Here is a 24,292-nt window from a genome sequence, read left to right on the forward strand (position 1 = left end):
TAGCATCTTAAATTGTATAAGGCCAAAGTTGGCAAAGTTGGTGTCCTTAGTAAAGTTGCAGTATTTGGACCATTTCATATCGGCGATGGCGATGTGTAGGTCTTTTTCCCATTTACTTCTCGTACTGTTTCTGGATGGGGTGTGCGTTTGAGCCACCTTATAAAATAAGGAAATAATGCCCTTGAAACCCTTTTGTGTCATAGTGCTAACCAATAAAGGATGTGGGACAGGGGCAGCAGGAAACAAGGATCACCTGCTCTTTCATGCATTCCTAAGGCGATGATACTGCATTGTGGTGATCTGGCCTTCCCACACCTCCTCCAGCTGGACAAAACACCCCTCCGGGAAAAGACCCCCCGCCCCCTATGCATAACTCCTGGTTTGGGTCCCAGCTCCTCTGCAGTGTAGTGTCAAACGTGGGTGTTAATCCTTGGAAGTGCCAGATCGAGCTATGAGGCCAATATAATTCCTCACACCTGACTCTGCGAAGGAGGGCCGCCCATGCTCGGGCCATATAAGCCACAGGATCCACCTTCGTCATATCTCTCCCTGCTTTTGCAAAGACCATCGAGTGCAAGGACGCCAGCGAAGCTGCAGCTTTTTCAGCCTGAATGTGTGCATATGGTTCTGGACCATGCGACCAGTACTTGCAAAGTGCACCTGTGTAGCCAGACAGTAAAGTTGGTTCCTTTCTTTTTTGCTAAAGCCATCCATCCCATTCTTTTTCAAAGCCTTCCCTCCCATGTCTCTCCCACTCTAGGGGAGGCCCATTGTACCTGCTGTATCCCTCCCACAGCACCTTCTTCCGATTAGTCAAAATCACTGCAGTACTCTTCGTCCCTCACCGAGGCCTCAGCGTCATATCCCACAATATTAGTTTCCCCTTCTCGTTCTGCTCGTACTGCCCTTATGGGCGCACTGTCTATACTGAAGAGGAAGTCTCCCGATTTCCATTCATCTTCAGGTATGGGAGGGGGTGCCTCTCAGGGGGGTTGGGGCCATCCCTCAGATACATGTGCCGCTTCGCACACATCACGTAATCGAGCCAATTCGTTACGGGTCGTGGTTAATGCCACCTCAAGATCTTGGGTACTTACTCTAGTGTAAGTGGGGTGGTGGTAGACGGGTCATACGGAGGAGGTAGGGCTGTACCTGGGGAATCGGGTGTACTGTCCCCTGATATAAACATTGGATTTGTATACCCTTCTGCCGGCCTTGTGAGCAATGGGTATATTTCCTTGGGTTCCTCCTCCCCTTCTCCTTGTCTCCCTCAGTTCCGCTAATTACTGCGGGTGCTTCTGGCCCTTTTTCCTTCATTTTTGCGGCAGGCGTTTCTTCGAACATCCTCCACAAATCTAACACTTCCCTTCTGTTTTGAAGCTGCTTTCCTTTGTATTTTGCGGTTAAGTACGTGGACAGGTATTCTAGCGTTCCCTTGTCAAAAGACTTCCTCCGGCCAAGCGTGTGATAGTCCCTCCCCCTCCCCCTTTGTTTCTGTCACCCATTGGCTGTGGTATTTATTAATTCGCTCACTATACAGGGGGAGATGCTTGCAAATATGGGAGAGTGGAGTGTCCATCTCCATGATGGAGTACCTTTTGCTTTTTTGCATATGGTTCCCCTTATCTTCCCCTCAGCCTCTCTGCTATACCTGAGGCCTTCTTTCTGGAACAGTCATTGGGCCTCATTCCGAGTATGGCGGTAAGGGATAGCGGCCACCGGTAACGAGACCGGTGGCGGTAATCCCTTACCGCCATACTCCGAGTTCCCTCTGCGCCCTCGGCCTTAACGCCTGCTTTGAGCAGTTGTTAAAGTCGAGGGCGCAAAGGGGCCTCCAAGCCAATAACGGTGACCGTAATGAACGGTCACCGTTATTTGCATCTTCCCCATTCCCATTGAGCCCTATGGGGGCTCATTCGGGAATGGGGAAGAGCCTTGGTGAATGGGGAATTACCGCCCCGCCAACCTTGGAATGGGGCGGTGATTCCGCCATCCACCAAGGCGCTGCCGGTCCGGGTACGGCGTCAACCAAGGCGTTAATAGCGCCATTGGTTAGCGCCGTACTCGGAATGAGGCCCATTGTCTTTTAACATTTTAACATCTATCTTTAGCATCACAATACACTCTACAATTACATACAAAGACCATGGAACAGTTTAAAAACCAACAAAAACAGACCGAGAACAATAAACAAAAAACATGTACCCCATTCCCCTTTTTTAAGAGCATATTCACTTCCTCACTTACTCATCATTCACATCACCTCTGCCCCTCCTGGGCCTTCCTCCACATATCATAAAAACACTGAAAATAAGAAGCTAAAATAACAAGCTTAAACAACAACCACTACTTATTCCCGAGCCCTCTAATTATATGGGGCTCCTACTTTTATCTCCGTATTTATTCTCTACACTGATCGGACAGTGCACCACGGCGCTGCCTTCCTCCCCCATTCGGAGCTCTGTCCCGTATCTCCTCTGTATTTTCACCTTATTTCTCTATTAAAAAATTAAATGGCCATAAAAAGGAAAAAGCGCTTCACTTCAAATATCACACAGCTCATTCACATTCAACCCTTGCGAGTTTCCTTCAATCATACCGCTCTATATTCCCCACATCACCTCATTTGTTTGTCCTTGCAATTTATACTCGTGTGCCTGTGTTTTTCCAAGAGCCTCCGTTTGCGGTCTATCCACAACATCGGGGCCTCTCCATGGGGCCGCACCCGGCTCAGGCGAGCAGCGGGGTATTCGCAAAGCCGGAACCCACAAGAACCTAGGTGGGGCGACCCTTCCAGAGAAGCCCTGGGTCGCGCCACAGGTACGGGGGTCTCGAGGAAATCACGCTAAGGGGTCACTAAATGAAGGTGAGCACCCAACCATGAGTCCTCACAATATACAAACATAGAAATAACACGTCCTGTCAGTGATTGAGACCAAGAGATAAGTTGCAAGGATAACAACCTTCATATATAATAAAGTATGCAAGCAAAGAACTCTGCTTACCGAGAGCGCTCTGCCAAAAAGTACACGGGCAGCACATAAGAAGTAAATTCGTCATCAATGATGTCATCACATACAGTACACAATCACAGTGCGAATTGGTGGAACTGTGTAGCACAGCCTGCTCTAAAGGGGATGCCAGGCTGCCATTGGCCATTGCTTCCCAGTCGATCAGATGGCACATGGGTCAGCTGGGCTCATCTCCGCGGGGGAAGGTCAGGACAAATGTGACAAAATGTTAACTGTCTAAGCTAAACAAAAGAACTGATAATAAGAGAATAATAGTTAACATAAAAATCCTTGCATGAATGGGGGTACTTTAGAGAGAATGGGTTAATATATTGGCATTCCGACCTCTATATTCAGGGCTTTATTGATACCAGGGTCCCCTTCCCAGGTGTCTCCCCCTGGGGGTTTGATCTACTATTTGTGCTCTCTGATGCCTCATGATACGAACAGACATCTGTTGATTTGAAGAGAATAGACTGGTGCACAGGATTAAGTTGATGGTACGTGTTCTGGAATGGTCAGTAATAGGGGGTCAGATGTGTATCAACATGAAAGAGATTGGAGTGTTAGGCCCTGGCCTGGCGGGGTGGGGGGTTGAAAGGGCATGGGCAGTTTGGTGAAGATGGATGGGCACATGTGCTGGGGCTGCTTCGATCTCATGCTCTGCAGAGAGCACATTCTGTGGAAGTGGTACTAAACAATTACAACAATAAATGGCTGGATTTCCATGAGAACAAGGCTCGCACGGAACTGGCAGGGGCTGGTGATGTCTTGGGCTGTTTGTGCGAGGTGCAGGGGGAGAGGGAGGGCTGAGTTTACAGAGAGATGATTTTTGGGCCTAGTAAAAGGAATGGCGTCTGCGCCAATGCAAAATGGCGTCTGTTCTTGGGCCTGTGAGCAGCGCTATTCATATAAGCCTTCATGTTTTGTCATACAGGGACGTGCTACGGGGGTGTGTGTCGTTCCCCCGTTGGCCTACACGTGATCTATTTACTGCGGAAAGAGTTAGGGGTGAGATAGGACCATCTCCTTCCCAACAGGCTCTATTTGCTCTTTCCACCTCCGTGTGGCTTTCAATGGAAATGTCAAGAGGTTCTGCTAGTAGTTGAATTATATAGGCCTTCATGTTGAGTACCTCCTTCCCTTCCTGAATTCCTAGTATATAAATGTTGCTTCGTCTCCCTCTAGCAATGTCCAGAGGTTTATCTGCCACTGTGGTCAGCATCTGCAATAAGTGGATGGGTCCCTTCCTCTGGGCATGTAGGTAGTCTTCTACCTGAGAGATTCTTGATTCTGCTTTGTTCAGTCTCTTGGGGATGCCGGTGTAGAAAACGGGTCTGCAGGGGCGATACAAAGAAAATAAAGTAATCCAAAAGAAGAGCACACCAAACGAGCTACAATATTTATACAAGGAGATCTCATATTAGCATAATTTGTCAATCGTTTCAGTTTTGGGTATGTGCTAATACATAATTGGTGGGTTGTCACAGGACCCCTATAGCTTCATTTACATTACATTAAATGTCCTGATTGGATACAAATTTTTTATGAATCACTCTCAACACCCCTTCATCACGGCATGACCTTTAGGCGTCCCTCCCCTCAATTACATCATTATCTGTTGACCTGCAGAAACTCTGGCATGTCATTGGTTGGCATCCGTTGAGGTACAGGTTGATAAAATCCCTCAATGTGGATTGGACCCCTTTGTTGGAGACATTGCGAGCCACAGCATCCCACTAAATCTATCCACTGGAATTATGAGGGAACTGCAGCAAGTCAAGAGGCATTGTTACAACCTTTACGACACCATATCCCAGTCCCAGTCCTCTACTTCGCACGCTCCCCTGCACGCTCCCCTGCACGCTCCCCGTGTCCTCTCTTGCATTATGCCTATTCTAGATCAAAATAACTGTGCAGGGCACTGTTGGTGAAACCAAATTACTTATATTTAATTCTCTTTTACTGCTGTACTTGCTGCCTGGGCCCTTAGTACCCAGCCCGATGACCTTCAAATTATCATGTGGTCCTGCACCTGGTACTCGGCTGCAGTTCTCTTCCCATGAGAAACATTTCGTTCTGCAACAATTAATTAGCTAGTGTGGGCTTCTTGGTATCTCACCCTTGGTGAGCTGATCTAGAATTTGTGCAATTTTCAGCAGAACTTCAATTTCGCAGTGAGCTGTGGCCCTTCAGAACAACTAAAAAATGGCCTCTCGACTAAAATATAAACAAACTGTTGTTCATTAATATAACTAACCCTTAAATTCAATACACTTCTAAGTTATGTTAAAACAAACTATGTAAATACTGCAATTTGCTGCACCTATACTTTTCATCACAGCAGCTGTGCTATCCCTAGTTAACCGCTAGTTATAACAAAATATACGTCCTGTGTTTTTGCATGTGTCCTTCCCTGCGCAGCACCTTACTCCGTAATGGGTGGTGCTCAGGTGTAATATAGGTGTGATATATGTGGGTCATGATGTCACCCTTCACGTTACTTATGAGGTGATTTCATCTTATACGTGCGCCCCCATTCTGAGCTTTGGATTTGCATATTCAAACCAGCTTAATCGATTTTAATTTCTTTTATATCCGTCTTTGCGGATTTGACATCCACCACCATGGTTCTTTTTAGGTTAAACATGTCCTTGGTGTGGGGTCCTTTTCGTCAGTTAGTCTCCAGGGATTTATCAGAGAGTTCATTGTCTGAGTGTCTTGTTTTGATTCGGTTGTCCATATTTTCTCTGCTTCAATGCATGGTGTGCCATGGTGCTTACTTCCCGAGTGTTTACGTTGTGTAGGTGGTGGGCCGTATCCCGCTGGATGAGCCTGGGAGCTCTTGGATTGTTGCACTGCTGGGGAGTATGCTTCACGGTTGGTGCTATGCTATTGAGGCCTCTGCTGCTGTCCCCTCAGGCGTTTTGATTTTAGGACTGGGTCCGGTAAGTCTGTTTGCCTTTCAGCCAATATCCTGCAGTTGGCCTTTGTATTCGCAGTTGTGGCCAGAGTTTACTTTATGCTTGGCGGCGGGCAGCTCTTTGTAGGGGTGCACATGAGAGTATTTTTTATGTCTCTGATGTTATGCTTTATCCCTGCACCCTTTTTGGTGCTTACTCTCCCAACGCCATATTTATAATACCACTGCAAGTCAGAACGGGCCCCTCTATCCGGTGGCGTCTTCTTCCAGCTGCGTGGCTGCAGTGCTGCTTGCTCAATGTGCCTCTTTGGAACACCTGGGGCTTCTGACTGCGTTCTTCCTCCTTTAGCGTTATTCTGGAGGTCCTCTAACGCCCATCTCTTGCTTTCCTTCTCTGCGTCAGTGTCCCCTTGCCCCCTCTCTGATTTTGGGTGCATGGGATTCACAGGACCTCGCGTTCAGATGCCTTGCCGCCTTTGATCTTGTTAGGGGTGGTTTCACAACACAGTGGATGGTGCAGAGCCTCTTGATGGTCCCACACCGTGCTGATTGCCTTTCCCTGGCATCCGGGGACACATCGTCCGGATCGGTCTTGTTTCCGGTCTCCTGCTGGGACTGGTGCTCTTCCTTGTCCTGTGCAGCCCAGCATCCCCTTGTCCTCCTGCCCCTCTTCACTTTCAGGGCTGGGATCCACAGGGCTTCACGGCCCTCGCCTGGTCATCTTTAATCTTGCAGGTAGCGGGTTCCTGTCAATGCGGCGGAAGGCATCGGGGCTGCTGTTGTTGCCACACCACACTGATCACCTTCCTCGGAAGGCCGGGGATGAGTCTGCCAGGCCTATTGTGTTCTGTTCTCCTAGCAGGGGATCGGTCTTCTTCTGTCTCTCTCCTCTGGCTCCCGACGTTTTAGGGATGGTTGTCGTGGAAGGGGAGAGACTGGAACGTAGGGCGTCCGTGCTGATGGATGTATAACGCAGCTCTAAAGTGCTAGTGCTTGTAGGTTTGGTGTCCATTTTCGGCATGGCTCCATAGCCCCCTCCTGCCCACTGCCACCTTGAGTTTTAAATGGAAAATGTGATTTCCATGTTCTGTTGCTTACATGGGGATAACTTTGATCCAGAGGGACTGTCCCTCTGTCTCCAGACTTGTTCGGTTTTGCTTTTTAGGAAAGTAGTCTCATTGTTTCAGTAACTTTACATGGGGAGAAATATAATCTCCATAGCTAGAGTCAGTGGTGGTAGATTTGTTTTTTCTGGGTTTGTAGGCCATGTATTTCTGTTTCAGCAATTGACACTGGGATTTTGATTCACAGGTTTTGCTGGTCTACCTGTTGTCTAAGGGGCACGCCCTATCACATACCCTTCTAAAAAAGGACACTGGGACGTCACCACTAGCAACCCTCTGTCATTTTCTTTTACAGGTTGCCTCAACATCTGCTTATCTTGTACAGGTGTAGCTGGTGGTCACTCCAGTCCCCCCTTATCCCAGTATTCCACACACATAACCGAGACCCATATAGTGCTTAGCCCCCATATCATAAGATTGTGTAAGTTAGGCTGTATTGTTCCTATGCATTTTATTTTATTGTCTCCAGATTGTTTAAAGCTGTAGCGATTTCAGGATCGACATTTTTACATATGAATTTGAAAAACAAAATAAATGTTTTAAAAAGCCATACTCTGGGGGATTCCAAGATGGCTGCCGGTGAGTGAGTATGTGTAGTTCTCTGCTCCATGCCGAGAAAGCAGGACGTGTGTATCCGTACATCGGAGGCCAGCTGGGCAGTAAAAAGACCCTGGAAACTAAGAAACGAGATGGCAACCCACCTTAGCAGTGAGGAGTGCCTCCCCAACCCCCAAGGGCACTCGCCTGGCAGAACGCAGAGACGTGGAAAAGTATGGCCTGCGGAGCCAGCAAAGGGGATATGAGCCAGGCAGAGGCATGGCAGCCAGCTGAGAGGCAGCGAATCAAGAGGTGACCCTGAACCTGGTTGGGGAGCTGAATTGTTGAAGCGGAAACCACGGTGGCCCAGGAGAGATCGAGAGAAGTACATCTCTTGTGAAGTGCAGCCATGAAACTGAGGGGCATAACGTATCCAAAGATTGGATCGAGAATATTCCCTGTGTGTGCCTGGCATTTGGGAAATGGGAGGAGGAGACAGTTAAAAGGCCCGGCAGTGCCGGAAAGCAACATATGGAGCGGGAAGGAGAGAAGAGTTGGCATCAAGTCCTGCGGTGTGTGGATAGTCCATTCCCTGGTGAGTGAAGGTGGAAAGAGGGGTGGGTACACCGGAGGAAACACTTGGAGGTGCAAGAGCGTGGCTGTACCCCAAGTGAGGCAACTTGGGGGCGACCCTCGAGACAGGTAACCGGAGTGTGTGTGAGAGGAGGTGAAAAGGAGAGGAAGCACCGGCGGTAAGGGTGAACCGAGGGATCAGAGCACATATTACATAGACAATATATAAGTTCTGGAATCCGGGAAGTAGGGGAGAGGCCCACCTACAGTACGGGTGGCTGACCCCTAACATGGTTGGTCGAGGAATACATTGGTGAGGGGGCGCCACGCAGATGGCTGGACATAAAGGGAAGGGCACCCAGGCCAGAAGGAGGCAGCCCCCAGTGGCTCAGGAAGGACAAGTGGAGCGCTGTTGGAAGCAGCAGGTTGAGGACACACCAGGGGCCGGGAAAAGGGACGTTTAGCAGGAGAAAGGGGACGCCCAAGAGAGTGCAGGGATGGCTCTCATTGAGGAAGACCTCAGGGAATGCCTTAACGACATGGAGGGGAGAATAAGAAATACTTTCCAGGAGCAGTTTACATCGTTGCACAATGAACTGAGGAGCTCCCTGACTGAAGTCAAAGAGGAAGTGAAGACACTGGGAGAAAGGGTCGATCGGACTGAACAGGGCCTAGTGGAGATGTCTAAGGAGGTATGACAGAATGATATGAAATGATGTGGCATTTATAATGCGCTTGTACACAAGTGTTTCTTGGCGCGTCAAGACAAGGACGGGGAAACAAGGGAGGACAAAATAACATTCTTACTAGGCCTTGTGTCATTCAGAACGCGCAAGTGCGGAGAAGAGGAAAGGCGAGAAGTGCAAGGGGGGAACAAAAGGGGGAAGTGCAGTTCACTCACAAGTGCAGCCAGCATGTGGCTCATAAGTGCAGAGAGAAGGGACTGTAGGGTTTCAGATACAGACCCTTAAGTGCTGGAGAGCCCGGAGGCAGTGCAAGGCCAACTCGACATGCAGGAGCCTGGGCCCGGGTTCAGAGGGTGACTAGATGAGCAGTGCACAGAGCAGTTGGGTGCATCAGCAATGGAGAGGACGAGAGAAAGTGGAAGCTAAAAGGAAGGTCTTGAGTTGCTTCTGGAACCGGAGGTGGTTCTGCTCAAGTTTGAGAGAGGCAGGGAGGCTGTTCCAGAGGGTGGTCCCAGCTGAGGAGATAGATCTGCCCCCAACTTTCTGCTTGGAGCAGCGTCTCCAGAGAGTAGGAGGATGAGCGGAAACCTCGATAAGGAAGTAGGTGGATGAGCGGAAACCTCGATAAGGAAGATGTTTTGGAAGATAATGGAGGTAGAGCAGTTCTAGGCCCCAGAAAGCCTTCTGGATGATGCAGAGGGTCTTGAAGTTGATCCTTGCATCCACAGGGAGCCAGTGAAGAGATTTCAGAGCTGGAGAGATACAATCCCTGGGCTTGAGGCCAAGGACAAGTCTTGCAGTCCTGTTCTCGATAAGTTGTAAAGGTCGAAGAGTAGAGGGAGGAAGATTTAGAAAGAGGCTGTTGAAATAGTGCAGCCTAGAGAAGACCAGATCTCTGGAGGCAGTGAGCTTCTGGGGGAAAGTGAGAAAAGGAAGAATACCTCTGAAGAGGTGCAGCTGATAGTTTGACTTCTTAACTGCTGGATCAATTGGCTGAAAGGCCTAGAGGCAATACTGGATGCAGACTTAAAGAAGACGCTCCAACAATGCTTTGTGGATTTATTGATCGACACACAGCCAGACGACATTGGAATAAATTGAGTACATAGGGTGGGGCCCAGGAGAAAGGAGCCGGGAGCAAGACAGCGATGTCCTGGTCGCCCTTAGTGCATATGGCTTAAAAGAGAGTATTCTGTGTGTAGCGAGAACCGAAGGAAACGTCTCCGGGAATGGGGCACAGGTGCAGTTGTTTCAAGATCTGGCCTTGGTAACATTGCAAAAAAACGTAGAGACTTGGGCCAGGTGACACAGGCTCTCATTGCAAAATGTATTCCATGCAAGTGGACATTTCCATTTGGCTTACACTTCAGTCTGGATGGCGAGCAGCATCGTATTACAACATGTGCAAGAGGCTGTGTCATTGTCGAACTTGGAGGAAGAAGGTGGTCATGGAGAGAGATGAGCAAGGCCCGCCTCCCTGTGTGGGCTAAGACACTGGGACTGGTCTGTCTAAGGTGCAGGGAAAGGTGGGAGGTTGGGGGGCAAGACTGAAAAGTCTGACGGGGAGAGGGGGGTGGAGTGGAATGGAGGGTGGGTTTGGACTTGCAGGTGGAAAGTGGTAAAGTTAGGTGAAGGAGCGGGGGTGGGCGAGGATAACAAGGAGTTTGATGCTGGCGATCTTGGCCTGGAGTGATGGGCTGGTGGGTAATGTTTTGGCATCAGGTGGAGGTGTTAGGATACTTCCAAATGGGAGTGACCTCTGGTATTTTCTTGAGCCAAAGCTTTGGGGATGTTGCCCAGGGGGTATCCTATGATCTTCGGCCTGCTCCTGAGATGGTTTGCTTGGGGGGCGGGGGGGAGGTTGGTTGAGGAAGTTGGGAAAATGGGGATGGGGAGAAGGGACAGAAGTTGGTGAGAGGTGAAACTAGTTGGGGGCGGGGTGGGAATTAATATAAGCGTGGCAATAATCGCTATTTCTTTGTCCCACATTCAAAGTATTGTAATATAATATTCGGGGTCTAAATTCCCCCATAAAGCGTAAAAAGGTGGAAGCTTTAGTGGGAAGGGACAGTGTAGATGTTATTATGCTACAGGAGACACATATGAAGAAGGCAGACAAATCTGTTATGAGATGGCAGAGATTCTCCCAGATTTTCCAATCCAGTCCGATAGGGAAGACCTCAGTGTTCCTAATAGGGTTTAAAGATTCACTGAGGGCCAAGGTTTTACGGTTCCAAGCAGATGTTGAGGGGAGGTATCTGTATTAGTGCATCTGGAACAGACAAGTTACCATGGCAACGGTATATGCACCCAATTCAGGGCAGGATGGTTTCTTCCCGGAGGTGGCGGTGGCAAAGCTGGAGTGCTTTGCAGTAGGAGAGATTCTGTTCACAGGAGACTTTAATGTGGCCTGGGATCCTACGAAGGATAGGAGTGCGGCAGCAGGGAGGGGGATCAGCACCCCTGTCATGAGCGATAAGGGAATGTTTCGAAATTCTGACCCTACGAGAAGTTTGGCAGACCAGTAGGGGAGACGAAAAGGCATGTTTTTCGCATATTTATCAATCCCTGTTCAGAATAGACTGTGTGGGTAACTACTAGGTTAATGGGAGAGGCGAGGGAAGTAGAACTGGGGTCTATATCATTGTCCGATCATGCTCCGTTGCTGGTGACTGCCATGGACAAGGGGCCTCGTACAGGGCTATGGGCTTGGACGTTCCCTGGGGAATTGATGTGGTGGCGGCGGAGGTGATTGGGGACAAGCTAGATGGGTATTTCTCAGCTAATGACAAAGAAGATGTCTCACCGGAGGTGACCTGGGATGCCTTTAAAGCAGGGGGAGCTAATTGCATTGCGAGCTTGGCGGGAGAAACAGAGCATGGCAATGGAAAAGGGCTGAGAGGCTCTATTGAGGCATAGTCCATATGCCATAGCTAAGTGAGAACGAAGGCGCTTTACAACAGGTTGAAGGAAGTCTGTAGTCAATTGGAACTGCTACAAACCCGTAGGTCAGAGTGATCCCTGTTGATGATGACGCAGAGGTATTATACGCAGGCTAATAAAGCGGACAAGCTGTTGGCTCGGCAGCTGAAAGTATCAGAGGTGGCTAAGATGGTACTGCAATTCACACAACCCGATGGTTCGATTGCTACTCAGTCGTCGGCCATAACAGAGGCTCTGCTTCATCTGACCCCCGACGCTGGGAGGGCTGGAGCCCACCAGCAGAAGCGAAGCAGCAGTGATCCCGAGCCATGCCGTGGGGCCCGCCCTTTCCTGCCTGCCGGATCGGTATCTGACTGCTTGCAATAGCAGTAATCCGTGCTAATTTACAGCACCTTGCCAGGACTAACCCAGTAGAGAAGCAGAGCCATCCAGAGACCCCATTTGCAACAATATCTTCCCGTTGCTTACCTTTCCGCCACGAGGAGCGAATTAAGATGGCCGCCGCCATATGTTGATGCTGTTGCCTAGCAACAGGGCCACGATCCGATTGGGCTACCGTGCTCATTTACAGCACCCACAACACCGGATGACGCGAGCCAGCCTGCTATAAAGGCCATCAGCCTAAGACCCTGCTGTCCTCTGCTTCATTTGATTGATAATCTAGCTCCACTGCTACTCGAGTATCTTACAAACTGCGTGCCTCGCTACCCTCTTTATTGTTCACCTAGTCTACCTAGCCTTGCTCACTGAGAGCCAACATTGATTCTGCATATTCTGCCATTTGTATTTGCTGCACGGATTAGACCTGCACACCTTGCTAGTGCCAAAATCGAATCTGCATATTCTGCAATTTGTATTTGCTGCACAAATTAGACCTGCACACCTTGCTAGTGCCAAAATCGAATCTGCATATTCTGCCATTTGTATTTGCTGCACAGGTTTCTGCCATTTGTACTTTTGCTGTATGTACTGCTAGACCAATGACTTTACACTAATACTGTACTGCTGATCTGCCTTATCTGCACATTGTACTATACAATCATACATTATGTACCCCACCCTGCCCAATCTAGTTTACCTGGGCATTCTACTTACACTAACGATGCTCACCACAATGCCCACGCCTACTAGAATAACAGTCGCTCTGGACATCCATACCCTGCATCCTAAATTATTATGAACAAGCTTCTTATCCTTCCAAACAACCCCTTGCAACACTGAACTTAGAAACTCCAGACTCTGGTCACGGTTGCCTAGAATATTTGAACCACTTATCAGACATGAGGTTATCTCTAACCTACAAAGGAAAGTATCCCACAAATACCCATTAAAGTCTAGCCTTATTACTAACAGTAGCAATAACAAGTCACATTAAAAAAGAATTAGGGCTCACATCCACCCACCTGCACCAGACAGTGCCACCCCTCTCCCAGACAAGCCCACACCCAATCTTAAAGGAGCCCTAATAAATGCAAGATCTTTAGTCGCTCATGCCATAGAAATATCTGAAGCCATCCTAACAGAAGACTACGACTTTATCGCCATTACAGAATCCTGGCTCCACAAGGCAGCAGGCCCTGCACTGACCTTAGCCGTACCAAATGACTACACTATCCGCAGAGCTAATAGAGGTGAAGCTCGAGGCGGTGCACTAGCTATTATTGCTAAAACGAATCTCTCCTTGAGAATATCATCCTCCCCTAATATTAAATCATGTGAAGCTATGTCTATTAAAATACCCCACAGCCAGTTCTCAAACGTTGAGCATCTACCTTATATATCGACCCCCTGGCCCTATCAATACCTTTATTGAAGACCTCTGTACTGCTCTATCTGAAAACTTAAAGAACACCTCCCAAACCTTATTATTAGGAGATTTCAATTTAGGTTTTAATGATACTAACGACCAACAGGCCACTGCAGCGGCCAACATCCTGACAGAACTCGGCTTCTCCCAGAGAGTAAACGAACCAACTCATAACAAAAGGAGAATTCTAGACTGGGTTGCAGATCATAATTGCAATGTCTCCATCACCTCCATCTCACCCCAATTTTGGACAGATCATCACCTGATATCCTTTACACTAGCAACTAAAAGACTTATCCTCCAGTCATCTGTTTCCCCTCCCACACTAACTAGAAATAAGAATAATATCACAGCAGACAAAATACTCCCTCATATTTTGCCTATCCTCAATTGTTTACCTGACCACATGGATCCTAGACTTCTAGTTGAAGAATATAACAGTTATGAACACAACTCTTGATAATATCGCCCAGTTAAAACTCAGAAATAGTAAACCTAAATGCCAGCTTAACAGCTGGTTTACTCCTCATTTGAAAAATGTAAGACTAGTCAAAAGAAAGTGTGAAACTGCCTGGAAACACCCCACTGCAGAAAACAAATTAAAGTTAAGCTCTATCTCATCCCAATATTAGAAGGATATCCTCTTGGCTAAACAAGAAACCTAAATAACAGAATTACGCAAGCGAATTCTAGCATGAAGGAGCTCTTAACTATCTTAAAGAACTTGAAACTCCTCTCACACCCCAAGACAACTGTGTCAAAGAGAAAACATGGTGCTCAGCATGCTCTAGCCAATAAAGTCTCCAAACTTCAGAATAAAATAGCACAAAAGAAAGCGTCACTATAATCTACGACACCCTCCAACATAAAGGCACCACCCAAAACCAAACATGTCACCCAATTTCATTTCTCCAAAGTCTCCATTGTAGAGGTTGAGAAAGTTATACTGTGTCTGAAACCATCTAACTTCAAGGGTGACCAATGCCCAGCACAACTTATTAAGGATGCTGCTAGGGATCTATCACCTTTCATTACCAAGCTGATTAATGCTTCCTTTGCATCCAGTACCATACCAAGCAACCTTAAGGAATCTTCAGTACTCCCACTCCATAAGAAGCAAACGCTAGACCCCTCCATACCGACCAATTACAGGCTGAAAATCTTAGATAATGTAGCTTATATCCAAATCCAGAACTTCTTAGAACTCAACCAACTACTAGGCTCTCGTCAATCTGGTTTCTGGCCACTACATGGCACAGAAACAGCCCTCATTGATTTTAAAGCCCAAATAGACAAACTAAGAGACACCGGAAAACTAGCATTACTCCTCTTCCTTGACCTGTCGGCGGCTTTCGACTGAGTGGATCACAATGTCTTATGCAACCACTTGGATTCAGCTGCCCAATTCTCCAGGGAGGCAATATGTGGATACAATCTTTCCTTAGCGACCGAACTATGAGGGTCTTCTCGCCATATGCAGCTGTGTACCCTATCCCCATTACTTGCAGGGTGCCCCAGGGTACATGTGTCTCTCCAACCCTGTATAATATATACACTAAGCCCCTGTTTGATGATTTGGACCATCTAGGTATCACCTACACTAATTATGCAGATGATACCCAGATCCTCCTACCACTTACCGGGGACTATAGCATGGACTTAGCATTGGTGAATAGAATTTACAGCTTTGTTCAGGCATGGATGGCCACTCACGGCCTCTGCCTGAACGATGATAAAACAGAGCTTCTCATCCTGGGATCTGCACCCCTTCTCACCAGACTTGGCACGGACTACTCATCTTTGATCATAGATGGGAACTCTATTAAGGTTGCCAATGAAGTAAAAACTTTAGGTTTTCACTCAGATTCCACTTTAACATTCACTAAACAGGTAAACACTCTAGCCTCTTCAACAGCATACACAAACAAATTAATTAGAACTGGCAAACAATTACTCTCTTCCAATAGTTGCATGATCCTAGCCAGAGCCCTTATCCTATTCAAATTAGACTACTGTAACGTCCTATATATTGGAGCCAATAAATACATTATTAACAAAATACAGATACTCCAAAACAATGCCCTTGGAGCTGCCCTCAGTATCTTTAGGAAAGAACATATTTCTAAAACAAGGAAGCATAAGTGACTATCCACACACAGGAAAATCCAACTAAAAACAGCATCCCTCATCCACAAATGCTTAAACAATAAAGCACCACAATATCTAATAGGAAGGTTCTCTAGAAAAACATCTTCTAGACCCATGAGACTAGCCAATTCCAACTGCCTTCAGGTGTCTCAATTTAAGCTATCTACGATTGGGGGCACCAGCTTCCCAGTCAAAGCAGCTCAACTGTGGAACTCATTACCTCCCACACTCAGAATAGACCAAACCTTCGCTAAATTTAGGCAAAACTTCATTATATGGCTCCAAGAGAATGATGATTAATGAACCTACAGAACTTGACATCACCTGTAAATAACTGAATCTGACTGTATATAGAACTATCTGTTTATTCCTCTACACTATTTACTGTATGTACCTTATATCCAATACCTGTTAGCTTAGATGCTTCTTTTCTTCCTTTCCTTTTTGATAACATTGTAATTAATGTAACTTGTGTACCAAGCTTCATGACTTCTTATTGCTTGCGCCCTGATACCCTTGGGTCTGGTGCGCATAATAAATATCAAACAAACATTTTATGAAACGTTATATGCCTTGGAGCACTCGGATCCTTGGGCTGTAGGGCAATATTTCTCAGATATATCATAGTAGAAGATAACACCTATGGAGCGGGAAGGGCTGGAAGGGGACATAAGGAAGGAGGTGGAGGCAGCCATCAGGGCACTACCGATGAATAAAGCGCTGGAACCGGATGGATTCCCAGCAGCATTTTATAAGAAAGTATGTTCGGAAGTTGAGCCCTGCCTCTTCCTTTCTCCTCTTAAATCTTAGTTCAAGGGCGGCTATCGGCCGGGCGTCCGAAGCGAAGGGCAGATGAAGAAAAGGGCAATTCCTGTTTCAACCTGCAGGACCCAAACCCCTGTCCAAACAGCAGGTAAGCATGCATCAACATGTGTTTACTCGCTCTGTCCCCACAGGCCATCCCCACCATCTGGCAACGGCAAATTAAACTTCTCTGGTGCTGGAGTGCGGGCAGGTGCTCCATGGAACAGTAAGTTGTGCATTTGTAAAAAGTTATTTCTGATGTTTGTTAATCTGCTTAGAATCACATGCTGTGCATAGGTCCGACATCCAGTGGTCACTGCGGAGTATTGCATTTTGTTTTTCGTAGTCGAAAAGGGGACGTCGACAAGGCGTGTCTGTAACACTATCCCTATAGTGACGTGCGGTGTACCCACAATCCCTCACGCGTCGAGGTCCCTCAGATTGTTTTTTTTCCGCCCAGCTTTTGGTCGCCTTTACGCAGAGCTCCTCGAGAGACATTGCAAAACATATTTCCTGGACCTTGGTCCTGACTTATTACATTAACACATAGATCCCTCCCCTCGACGTAGCTGCGAAGCTGTTTCTCTGCCGAACACGATCTTCGACGGAGGAGATCCTTCGCCGCTGCCGAACACGTGGCCTGGCCTCGCCGGCCAACATACAGTAGGGAGAGTGGGGGTGCAACTATCTTGTTTCTCTTCGAGAATGCCTTTCCTTTTCCCTTCCCTTTCCCTCGGGGTTGTTATCACCACAAATTATTGCCTCAGCTATGGAGAGGACACCCTTTAGGTTTTGCCCGTGCTGCAAGGGCAAGTACAATTGGAAGGACGAGCATAAACGCTGTAATTGTTGCTTGCCCCTCGATCATACAGAAGACGGCTGCGCGGCTTGTCAGCTTTTAAAACCCAAAACTCTAAAAGAACGTAGAGTCAGGAGGTGGGCGGCCTACGCCATGTCGAAGTCCGATTCCTCACCCGCCGCCGCGGAAAGTGACGAGGAAGGTGATAACACGACCTCCGTTGTTCCTCTTCAGTGAAGTGTATGACCTCACTGAAGAGGAACAACATTTTCAGGAAGAGGAAACCTCTCGAGGGAGCGCTCATGCTCCTCGACGTCCGTCCCCGGCCCCGACGGGCTTGGCTCACGCCCTGCTTATGGGGATGAACACCCCGGCGACAAGGACGCACACAAGACTCACTCCCATAAGCACACAACCCACAGCTCTTCTTCGTCGAAGAAGAAGAATCCATCAGCGCCGAAGGAGACGCAGGGCACCCCGGCGTCTACCTCAGACCGTAAGAGTCTAAAGCCCCACTCGCAAATGCAGCCGCGACAAGCGACTGGGCTTTCCACAGATAAAGGCGCTACCCCCAAACCATCCGACGTAACGCTCCATGTAAGAGCGCTTGTCGCAGTACAACACGCAACGCCCGTAACGTTGAGACCAGAAACCTCCACAGACAATTTACTAGTCGAGAGCCTAGCGACGATTGTTTCCGCCAATACCCATAGGCGGATGACGAAAGACACGTCGAATACCGCGCAAAGGGCTAAAGACACGCCGAAAAAGCTGAATGGGAGTCAGGAACTGCCCCCTTCATCTAGAGGGACTCCTGGCCACCGGAAGGCTTTTCAGACGGCGACGGAAAGCTTTCTTCGACGACGTGGGAGAGGTCAAAGCGTTTCCAGGCAGAAAACACTAATTTCTCCCCCCCCCCCCCCAGACTACCCAGGGGTACCCAATGAAACTCTGGAGAGACTCCATTTCTGTATGGAGAAAATGGAAAGGTTTATGGAAAAATCAAAACCAAACCTACCAACACCCAAAAGACCAAGAGAAGGACCCCAGGAGGACCCCAGGGTCAAATTTCCTAGGCTGTTTAATCCTTCACATGAGGAATTAGATGTGTATGACCTCACTGAAGAGGAACAACATTTTCAGGAAGAGGATGATTTTTTGGGTGTAGAGGAAGAACGAAACCTAGAGGAGGAGGGTTTTCAGGAAGATCCAGATACAGGTGCAGGGGGCTTCGGAGAAGAACTAGAGGTAGTTACCTCACACCCCTGGCAGTCCCCATCAGCGTACTCTGACCCTGATGCCATAACCCTATCTCCTCCCAAAGACTCGCCTATTAGGAACACATCTCCTATAGATGACCAGCCTACGTTTAATGCACTGTTGCGCAAAGCAGCAGCGCATTTCGAATTAGACACAGGGGAGACCTCTCCTGACATCGACTTTGTGGAAAAAGTAATTAAGGAGAACCCCCCTGTCAGTCAAACCATTCCACTCCTTACCTCAGTAAAAAGAAGAATCACCCCTTCTCTATCCAGTCCTGCGTTGGTCAGAGGGGTCAACCCTCGAATAGAAAAACTCTTCAGTCCATCTCCTTCTGACCCTTTGTACGTCAGGGGCCACTCCGTACCAGACTCCCTTGTAGTAACAAATACAAGGAAGAGGGCAGGGGTGCCACTGTCCACCAGCGAGGCACCTCCAGACAAGGAGGGGAAAAAGCTGTATGCCCTGGGGAAAAGAATCACAGCTTCCGCCACTTTCTCAGCAAGGATCGCTAATAACAACTCTTTACTAGCAAGCTACGCAGACGCACAGTGGAGCAAGCTACGTAGCGACGCTGAAGAGGCCTCCTGGCCACAATCACGGAAGGGACATTAGTGAACCAAAGCATAGTTAAAAACACTTTAGATACTGCAGAGACTGCTGGGCGTTCCCTAGTCCAAGGGATACACCTCAAACGCCATGTCTGGCTGCGCAATTCGGGGTTTAAACCTGAAACTCAGGCTTCCCTGATCAACAAACCTATAGAGGATACCAATCTCTTTGGTAAGGCAGTTGATGAGGCTCTAGAAAATGCTAAAAAGGACAACAACAATACTCTGCCAACAACTGGTCCTCTAACCAGGGTAATAGTGGCCAGTACAATCAGAGAGGCCAACGCCGTGGCAAGGGAAGAGGTCGGGCCTCTACCCCTAGAGGCTCCCACGCCAATAACAGCAAATGACCCGAAGATTCGGGTCCCCTCCCATGCATCGCCGGTCGGGGGCTGGTTAACATTGTTTCTTCCAGCATGGGAGGGAATAACATCAGACCGTTGGGTACTATCAACCATAGCCCGCGGCTACTGTATAGAATTCAACAGTTCCCCAACATACAAACCCCCACGGGGACGATGCATGACACCAGAACACCTTGCCATCCTTCTACAGGACGTGGAACAGCTACTGGAAAAAGGAGCTATAGAGGTCGTGCCTCTATCTCAGGTAATGGAAGGTATTTATTCAGTGTACTTCCTTGTACCCAAAAAGGACCTAACCATGCGCCCTGTATTAGATCTGCGCCCAGCGAACAAATTTGTCAAGCCCCAAAGGTTTCGCATGGTAACCTTACAGGAAGTAATCCCCTTGCTATCACAAGGGGATTACATGACAACACTGGACATGAAAGATGCATACTTTCATATTTTAATGTTGCCAGCGCACAGAAAATACCTCAGGTTCATGATGGAGAACAAACACTACCAGTTCATAGTGCTACCCTTCGGGATAGCATCAGCACCAAGGGTATTCACGAAAGTACTGGCAGTGGCAGCGGCCCATCTGCGCAGGTTGTCCATCCCAGTATACCCTTACCTCGACGATTGGCTCATAACGGGGGATTCTTACGAAACATGCTTCTCCAATACCCAAAAGACTGTAGACCTTTTGTTCCAACTGGGCTTCTCCATCAACGAGAAGAAGTCCAGCTTAGACCCCAGCCAGATCAAACAATTCCTAGGGGCTCTAATTCGAACAAAGTACGGCCTCGTCTGCCCCCCAACGAGAGGGTCCAAAACATGCTGTTTCAGATCCCCAAATATGTGGCAGGTCGAGAGGTGACGGTACGCAAAGCAATGCGCCTGCTAGGAATGATGGCGTCATGTATTGATTTGGTACCTCACGCGCACCTGCGCATGCGCCCAATGCAAGAGTGGCTCAACAGCCAGTGGTGTCAGGCCAGCGGACAATGGGACGATCTAGTGGTGGTCTCGCAGGCCTTGGTTCTCTCGCTACGGTGGTGGACAGAGGAAAACCTGCTAATAGGGAAACCTTTTGCCACACCCGCAGTTGAAGCCACTCTAACCACAGACGCATCCCTCACAGGATGGGGGGCTCACCTATCCCATCAGACTGCTCACGGAGTGTGGACTCCGAGCATAGCATCCAAGCACATAAATCTACTGGAGTTACTGGCGATGTTCAAGGCACTGAAAGCCTTCCAGGAACACCTACAGGGAAAGACGGTGATGGTCCTCACGGTCAGCACCACAGCCATGTACGACCTCAACAAGCAAGGGGGAACCCACTCTCCAGGACTATCCAAGCTGTCCCAGAACATCTGGAAGTGGGCTCTCAGACACAACATGTTCCTACTGTCACAACATGTACCAGGGGAACTCAATCTGCTAGCAGACAAACTCGGCAGAGATTTCCCCCTGCCCGCAGAGTACGAATGGCGGTTACACAAAGACATCGTCTTCGACGTCTTCACACAGTGGGGTTTCCCAGAAATAGACCTGTTCGCAACTCTGGAGAACTCGCAATGCCAAGATTACGCCTCCAGGTACCCTCAGAACCAGTCCAAGGGGAACGGTCTATCGATTCCATGGTCAGGGAAATGTGTTTACGCTTTTCCCCCCCGACTCCCCTTCTCAACAGGATTGTGCACAAGATGCACCGGGAACAAGCCACCATGATACTAGTGGCTCCTATGTGGGCCCGGCAACCATGGTTCGCTCATCTGATGGAGATGTCTCTGTCTCCACCAGTGCCCGTACAACATGCTGTCACAGGACAAGGGCAGGACACTGCATCCATGCCCTCAAACCATGAACTGAGCAGCCTGGCTCCTGAGGTCATAGAATTTGGACATTTACAACTTCCACAAAGGTGCATGGACATCCTCAGGGAAGCTAGAAAACCTAACACTTGTCACTGTTATTCTAGCAAATGGAAGAGATTTGTCATCTGGTGTAGAGGAAGAAGCATCAACCCCGTTGACTGCTCTCCCACACAAATTGTTCTGTACCTGACCCATTTGCTGGACTCAGGTCTAGTATTCAATTCTATTAAAGTCTGCCTAGCAGCACTTTCTGCATACACCACTTCCCAACTCAAAGTGTCATGGTGGAAGGTCCCAGTGATCAAAGCCTTCATGGAGGGGGTAAAAAGGATACACCCTCCAATAGCAAACCCAGCTCCCGGCTGGGACCTAAATGTGGTACTCACCAGGCTCGTGGGTTCACCCTTTGAACCCATGCACAAGGCAACTCTTAAAGACCTCACTCTTAAGACTGCTTTTCTAATAGCTATCACCTCCATTAGGAGAGTAAGTGAACTACAGGCTCTTTCTGTTCTAGACCCCTTTGTAACGGTTAACAGAGATAAGGTGGTTCTACGCACACAACCAATTCCATGTCAACCAGTCAATAGAACTAACAACGTTCTTTCAAAATCCTTCAAATCTAGGAGAAAAGAGCCTGCATACACTTGATGTGCGCAGAGCTGTCATGTTTTATATGGAAAGAACTAGACCACTGAGAAAGACTAATCAGTTCTTTGTCTCGGTGGCAGCAGGAAGAGAAGGAGATGCAGTATCAAAGTCCACTATATCTAGATGGATTGTTCAATGCATCACTCTCTGTTGTACTCTTGCTAAGAGAGAACTACCCTTTAAGCCAAGAGCACACTCTACTCGTGGCACTGGGGCATCCATAGCATTCATTGCAAATGTTCCCCTCGAGTCCATCTGCAAAGCGGCAACCTGGAGTTCTGTACACACCTTTACAAAACATTACTGTCTAGATGACCACTCTAGAGCTGATTCCCAGGTGGGACAAGCAGTATTAAGACACCTTTTCTCTACTGTTTCTTCTCACAACCCATCTCCAACTCCGGGTACTGCTCGCTAGTCTATGTACAGCATATGATTCTAAGCAGATTAACGAACATCAGAAGACAATGCATTACTTACCGTAAAAGCATTTCTGATGGTTGTATCTGCTTAGGTTCACATGCTTTTATGGTAAGTAATGCATTGTCATTCTCGCCCTGCGTGTGTGTGTGTGGTTCACTCGCAGTGGTGCATCCCTGACCCCATGGTCCCTCACAATTCCCTATCGCGTGACTCGCGCCCCCCCTTCTCCAGCCTCCTGCACCCACATGCCCCCTTTGCTCTTCCTCATTGATTGCCCTGTTTTGCATTGTATTGCTTTGTGTTCTGCTGCATTCTTCCTTCTTCTAGGTTTAAATTTGTCCACTGTTTTGTTCTTTTGTATATTGTTGTGTGTTCTGCTGTGCTCCACCCTCCTGTAGGTGCTCTGTTCCGGATGCCCTGGTAACCAGATTTGCTTACCGGAATGCCTTGTTTTCTGCCTGCTCTTCCATCTGAGTTCTTGTCTACTTAGCCAATCGTCCACTATTGTCTTTTCTCTTTCTGTCTCATCTGTTTGCACCCCTCCTTGTGTCCTCACCTAGTGACTCCCTTCATCCCCTCTTCCTCTCTCTTCTTCCCCCACCTACTCTATGGTGCTCTCTGTTTCTCCTATCTTTTCAAACTGCTTCTCTATCAACTATCCTGCTCTCCTCACTAAGTCTGGTAGGAAGAAGTTCAAAAAGGATATCCTGGTCTCCAACCCAGGCCTCCCTATCGCTGACACCTTTACCAGTGCCTCCCCTAGACAGACGCTCAGCGACATCCTCTTTGACACTCCCTCACCAGACCTGTGGACTCTTCATATGGTCTCTGTGCTCTCTCCTTTCTCCTTCTCCCATTAATGGTGGCACCTGGTGGGAGGCCCTCCTGGCCCCCTTCCACTCCTCTAAGGTCATCATTAATGTTTACCTGAATGGCACCGTCTTGGTCCAAGACCCTCAGGTCAACCTTCTCCTCTTTGATAGAGGCTTCCCGCTCCTCATCAATTTCCTTTCTTCTCCTGCTGTCCCTTCTCTCCCTTCTTTGGCTTCCTTGCCTCCCCCTCTGCTTCCTCCTTGGCTGCCTTGCCCTCTGTTCCTTCCTCTTTTGCCCCTCCTCTGCCTCCTTCTAAACCTCTGCAGGGCTTTCCTCTGATTTGTACCCCTCGCCGGAAGTCTTTCCAGGTTGGCAACCTTCTCCATATTGCCACTCTCAACTCTCGCTCAGCTGTCAAACACTCGCCTGACATCTGCCGCCTCCTGGAAGAACTTGATCTCGATGTTCTCTATCTCACCGAGACATGGTTCATAGCCAGCTCTGACACAAGCTTTGACACACTCCTCCCTGATGGCTACAAGATCCTCTCCGCTCCCAGATCCAACCATTCTGGATGGGGTGTAGCCTTGATCTTCCTGGAGTAGATTCCTGCCTCTGTCATTTCTATGCAGGCCTACTCCTCTTTCGAATGCCTTGTCTGCAGGCTCTCTCTCTCCTGGCCACTCTTACCGTGGCTACTATATATCGGCCACCTGGTCAAATCACTTTCTCTCTCCCTCCTCCTCCTCTGGCTGAATCACATCTACTCTTGATGCTCTTGCCCCTGTCATGAGGATCTGCTTGAAGCCCAAATCCAAGTGCAACTCCTAGTAGGACTCTCTCCTTGTCACACTTAAACGAAAGTGCAGGGTGGCTGAGAGGAAATGGCTAGCTTCTCCAGCATGGGGTCTGGCATGGATTCACATGCTCATGAATATTCCCCGTCGTCAGG

The 24,292-nt window shown here is 48.4% G+C and overlaps 1 protein-coding gene across 2 annotated transcripts in view; it reads left to right on the forward strand.

Moving 5' to 3' along the window:
* The window catches only part of RNGTT (RNA guanylyltransferase and 5'-phosphatase), a 2,962,270-nt gene that overhangs the window by 382,678 nt on the left and 2,555,300 nt on the right, over nt 1-24,292 (forward strand). The gene's annotated exons all lie outside the window — the stretch shown is intronic.

Source organism: Ambystoma mexicanum, chromosome 4p (genome assembly GCF_040938575.1).
Source record: "Ambystoma mexicanum isolate Mex_15411 chromosome 4p, UKY_AmexF1_1, whole genome shotgun sequence".
NCBI lineage: Eukaryota > Metazoa > Chordata > Amphibia > Caudata > Ambystomatidae > Ambystoma > Ambystoma mexicanum.